General features: G+C 40.0%; 1 pseudogene; it reads right to left on the reverse strand.

The window, feature by feature from the left end:
- Nucleotides 1-239: 239 nt before the first annotated feature.
- LOC149186826 (mitochondrial carnitine/acylcarnitine carrier-like protein pseudogene) lies at nucleotides 240-551 on the reverse strand (annotated as a pseudogene).
- Nucleotides 552-6,242: the final 5,691 nt, after the last annotated feature.

Genomic DNA, 6,242 nt, shown 5'->3' on the forward strand with positions numbered 1-6,242 from the left:
AATAAAGTAGGATAAAGCCCTTAAACAATTCTCTGGCTCCTTCGGATCTTAAGACATGCTTAGCTACATCAACTAGGCCATTGTGTTTAATAGAAGTTGTCACTCTTGTTACCCCTAAAGTTGCAACTGAAGCAGTAGCCAAAGCACTCTGAGCTTGCAATCTACATCTAATAAGCTTAGTTGGGCAAGTCAAGAAAGATAAGCAATCCCTACCCCTTCTCCACACACCACCTGCTGCCCTACAGTGGCAAACCAGGCTCAACCCTAAATAGGGCTTCCATCTGATCTCTTGCACTAAACACAACTGCATTGCAAGCTGCAATAGTGGACAAAGGAGCTCCCATTCCTATGTACATCCCTGTGAGGCTTTCTTTGGCAATGGTCTGCTTGACAACATCCATTACACCGAAATAGTAAAGATGTTGGCCAGGAAGAAGCAATGGTTGAATTTGGAGCTTCACCTCAATTGTGTCAAAGGGATGCCCAGATATCAGTTGTGTTGTTCCCCCAACAGTGCTAGAAATTAGATCCTTTGCTACATCGATTGCCATAATTGGAAGCGACTAATCCTAAAACCTAATATCTACAACACACGGATTTACTTTATGTGTAACTCTATCTGACGTTTAATATCGATAAAATCCAGCCTTTTATTTAGTTTTCAATAAAAGAAAGTATTCTAAATGCAGAAAGCTTCCTTAAAATGGGTGTCCAAGGTCACTCAAATTGTACATAGAACCTTAAAATGGGTGTTCAAGTCCACTCAAATTGTACAAAGAAGGCGGATGAATTGCTCACCTGATCAACATGCCTTGTACAACAGTAAAAACAACTTAATGTAACCCAGCGAAAAACATACAAGAAGAACCCTGCATGAGATGGACCAAGATTCAATAACTTGGAAGCAGCAGAACCTGGAAGTCAGTTGTTGGTTGGGGCGCTCATCCTCGATAGCATTTGCGGCAGATAAAGTTGAGCTTAGAAGGAGTTGAGTACCCAACTGTACAGATATCAAATCCATTAAAAACCCATATTAAGCTTAGAGGAATTAGAGGTTAGCAAATCGGAAAGGGCATTGAATTATGCCAGAGGACAACTTTCTCACCTGTGGTGGCTTGGAAACACAAGGCTTGACTTGCCATAACAGGACAAATATTAGTTACCGTAAGTAAGCACAATGTCCCTCTATACATGTATAGAAATGGAAAGAAAAACCATTAGAAAGAACAAATATATATATATATACCTACTCCTTAGTATTATTTTCGAATGCAGATAAGACAGTACTTCTTTGGACATTTGGAACAATAGACTACTCTGCCTTTGTCATTTCTTTTACAGTGATGGAAATTCGTATTCACAGTGTTCTGTGATGTTGCCTTCATTTTATTCCCCTATGCTGGAATATTGTGATGTTGCCTTCATTTTATTCTCCTATGCTGGAATATATTGTCCAACCCCATCTGCATTTTTTTCACAAAATTCTTGGTATTCTTAACCTTGAAAACATCTGGAGTTGGGGTAATATTTAACCCCTCGTTGCTTAAATTCAGTGGCGCAGGTCGTTTAGGCTCTGTGTTCGAAACCGATGCACTATACTCCAAAAAGCCATTGGTTGCTTCCTTATTGTGATCCTCGTCAATTAACATCATCTTCGTTACCCACATTCATTAATTTCAAAACCCCAAATTCTGCCCCAATTTCTTCCTGCTCCTCTTTGACCTTGCGTTTCCGCCCTCTCTTCTTCACACCACCATCAATGCCCTCATGTAACACAGTCCGGGGCTTCCTGCCCTGCTTCTTACCCTGGCCTCTAGTGCTCGCAGTAGCCTTGGACTCTTATTGCTACTGCATTTGATGTTTCTCACATTCCAACATTGGTACATTAGTGGGTTTAAGCACTGCAATTCCATAGGCCATAGTGCGGGGCTTCCTGTCCCGCTTTCTGCCTTGGCATCTGGAGCTCCCAGTGGCCTTGGGTTGCTGCTGCAGCAATTTTCTCGCAATCCCCAGTCCTGGGCATGCCTCGCTTCCTACCCTAGCCTCTGATGCTCGCAGTGGCCTTGGACTGTTGTTGCTGCTGAAATTGATGTCTTTGGCATTCCGACATTGGTGGTTTGAAGCTCTGCAACACCACAGCCCTGGGCCTTCTCCCATTGACCTTAGGCCGCTGGCGCCACATTGCTTTGAGCTCCTTTCGCTATAATTCTCTCCTTGTGAGCATTATGGTGTCGTCATTGTTCATCGCCATAACCTCCATGACGAATTCAAATGGACCCTACCTGGAACTCCTGCGTAAAAAGCGCACAGATGTGGAGCGGAGAGCATTGTTCATTGCCATAAACTCCACTAAGAATTCAAATGGACTCTACCTGGAACTCCTGCGTAAAAAGCGCACAGATGTGGAGCGGAGAGCGTTGTTCATTGCCATAAACTCCACTAAGAATTCAAATGGACTCTACCTATAACTCCTCCGTAAAAAGTGCACAGATGTCGAGCGGAGTTTTTTTAAAGGGTATTTTAATGTTTTAAAACATTTTTTAATTAAATTAGACAACTGATTTTTGTTCAATCGTCTAACAAAAGATCTAACGGCTACGATTAGGACAGAAGGGCATTTGGGGGAGTTCATTTCAGAGGTAAACGCCTTACGGCGTAACGAGAAAAAAATGAACAAGATGTGCATTTTAATTTTTTTTTAAGTTATTTATTTTAACTCTTCTATACTTTATAATCTGAAACTTAGATTGACATATTTGTTCGAACTTTGTCTTTTGGCAGCTTATTTGTGGAACCAATTTGCAAGTCATTGCCCTAAGTTGCAAAGGTTTTTAATCCAAATCAACAACGAAACACGTAACACTTTTCAGTGTTTGAGTGCATTCATGCAAAGAAGAGTAAAAGTTTGGAACAAAATTTGTTGGATGAATCAATTTGTGCAATACAGTGTTCAATTCAAGGGGGCAATTGGTTGAACAATACTTCTCATGTGGACCCCATAGTCTTGGAGGAGACTGATCACTCCTCAAATTGGATTGTGGAGACTCGAAGAGTCATCCAACATATTTTCTAGGGGACAACTTTATTTGGATGGGCTTGGGGTCCCATAATTGCCGGAAATGCATGAATCAAGTATTGGACTTGAGGAGATAACCCCCTCAAGGGAGAAGTACAACAGACACAAAAGTTGGTCCTCACCAAAGGACATTCCTAAGCATGCAGCCTGTGTTGATGATCTTGATGAATCATGAGTCATGACCCGTGACATAGTATGTCCTTACTAGTTTATAGTTTGAAGCTTTTTTGGACTTTGGAGACCATTTCAAACATTATTGTTAATGTATTTTATGTTCATAGTTTATAGTTTATGTATCTCGATGTAATTTTGCCTATTTACACCAGTACATGCAATATAAGTCAATAAACTTGCATATGTGGTGTCTAATTGTTTGTATTTACATTGATAAATATTTTTCATGGGTCAAGTCCCCTGACATAGTATGTCTTTATTACTTTATAGTTTGAAGCGTTTTTGTACATTGGAGACCATTTCAAGCATTATTGTTAATGTATTTTATGTTTATAGTTTGTAGTTTATGTATCTCGCTGTAATTTCTCCTATTTGCACCATTACATGTGAACAGTGATATAAGTCAGTAAACTTACATATGTGGTGTCTAATTGTTTGTATTTACATTGATAAATGTTTTATGCATTATTTATTCAACCAAGTAGTTCACTAGGTCAAAGGCCAAGTTTGAGCCAAGCCTTTTTCCAAGTCAAAGACCAAGTTCTGGCCGAGTAATAATCTTTGATCTCACCATGTCTAACTCTCATAACTATGGTATCCAATAGATATTGTAGTACAGCCAACTAGCATATTCAACAGCGACAACATATTTTCCATATATATTGGTGAACTTGAAAACAAATTTGCTATACCAAGAACACAACTCCAAAATGCATAAGAGTTAAAAAACAATATCGAGTGATGTTTCTTGTTTTATATAAGATTTCATTAACTTTGTCAAGCTTGTTGCTCGATGTTTAACTCCTAAGACTAGGAGCCATTTTGCATTGGTAGGTTACTTCAGTTAGGTTGAATTAGCAATCCATCTAGGAAATTTTGGCTTCACACTGCAATATTAGGTCAGGATTAGCTACATTAAAAATGAACTGACATTCCCCAAACTTTAATGTAGGTCACAGCCTACTTTAACCACATTTCTATAATTTATTTTACTTCATCTGTACAGAGAAAAACAAAACATAATTGACATTATCTAGCAATAATGGGTAGTACAAAATTAGCCTTAATTCAACAAAGCACGCCTAAAACTAGGAGGAGAGTTCCCCCTGCATAATTGAATACCTCATACCATATGGAATAGATCATGCTTTTATTTAGTTTTCAATAAATGAAAGTATTATAAATGCAGAAAGCTTCCTTAAAATGGGTGTTCAAGGTCACTCAAATTGTACATAGAACCTTAAAATGGGTGTTCAAGTCCACTCAAATTGTACAAAGAAGGCGGATGAATTGCTCACCTGATCAACATGCCTTGTCCAACAGTAAAAACAACTTAATGTAACCCAATGAAAAACCTACAAGAAGAACCCTGCATGAGATGGACAAAGATTCAATAACTTGGAAGCAGTAGAACCTGGAAGTCAGTTGTTGGTTGGGGCGCTCATCCTCGATAGCATTTGCGGCAGATAAAGTTGAGCTTAGAAGGAGTTGAGTACCCACCTGTACAGATATCAAATCCATTAAAAACCCATATTAAGCTTAGAGGAATTAGAGGTTAGCAAATCGGAAAGGGCATTGAATTATGCCAGAGGACAACTTTCTCACCTGTGGTGGCTTGGAAACACAAGGCTTGACCTACCATAACAGGAAAAATATTAGTTACCGTAAGTAAGCGCAATGGCCCTCTGTACATGTATAGAAATGGAAAGAAAAACCATTAGAAAGAACAAATATATATATATATATATATATATATATATATATATATATATATACCTGCTCCTTAGTATTATTTTCGAATGCAGATAAGACAATACTTCTTTGGACATTTGGAACAATAGACCACTCTGCCTTTGTCATTTCTTTTACAGTGATGGAAATTCGTATTCACAGTGTTCTGTGATGTTGCCTTCATTTTATTTCCCTATGCTGGAATATTGTGATGTTTCCTTCATTTTATTCTCCTATGCTGGAATATTGTGATGTTGCCTTCATTCTATTCTCCTATGCTGGAATATACTGTCCACCCCCATCTACATTTTTCTGACAAAATTCTTGGTATTCTTAACCTTGAAAACATCAGGAGTTGGGGTAATATTTAATCCCTCATTGTTTAAATTCAGTGGTGCAGGTTGTTTAGGCTCTGTGTTCGAAACCGATGCACTGTACTCCAAAAAGCCATTGGTTGCTTCCTTATTGTGATCCTCGTCAATTAACATCATCTTCGTTACCTGCATTCATTAATTTCAAAACCCCAAATTCTGCCCCAATTTCTTCCTGCTCCTCTTTGACCTTGTGTTTCTGCCCTCTCTTCTTCATACCACCATCAATGCCCTCATGTAACACAGTCTGGGGCTTCCTGCCACACTTCTTTCCCTGGCCTCTGGTGCTCGCAGTGGCCTTGGACTCTTGTTGTTACTGCATTTGATGTTTCTCGCATTCCGACATTGGTACATTAGTGGGTTTAAGCACTGCAATTCCACAGGCCACAGTGCAGGGCTTCCTGCCTCGCTTTTTGCCTTGGCATCTGGAGTTCCTAGTGGCCTTGGGTTGCTGCTGCAGCAATTTTCTCGCAATCCCAAGTCCTGGGCATGCCCCGCTTCCTACCCTGGCCTCTGATGCTCGCTGTGGCCTTGGACTGTTGTTGCTGCTGAAATTGATGTCTCTGGCATTCCGACATTGGTGGTTTGAAGCTCTGTAACACTATAGCCTTGGGCGTGATCCCATTGACCTTATGCTAGTGGCGCCACATTGCTCTGAGCTCCTTTCGCTGCAATTCTCTCCTTGTGAGCGTTTTGGTGTCGTCATTGTTCATCGCCACAACCTCCATGAAGAATTCAAACAGACCCTTCCTGGAACTCCTGCGTAAAAAGCGCACAGATGTGGAGCGGAGAGCATTGTTCATTGCCATTAGCTCCACTAAGAATTCAAATGGACTCTACTTGGAACTCCTGCATAAAACGTACACAGATGTGGAGCGGAGAGCATTGTT

Source organism: Pinus tabuliformis, chromosome 3_1, assembly GCF_031772625.1.
Source record: "Pinus tabuliformis cultivar Carrire ecotype Pingquan chromosome 3_1, CPIR1, whole genome shotgun sequence".
Lineage (NCBI taxonomy): Eukaryota > Viridiplantae > Streptophyta > Pinopsida > Pinales > Pinaceae > Pinus > Pinus tabuliformis.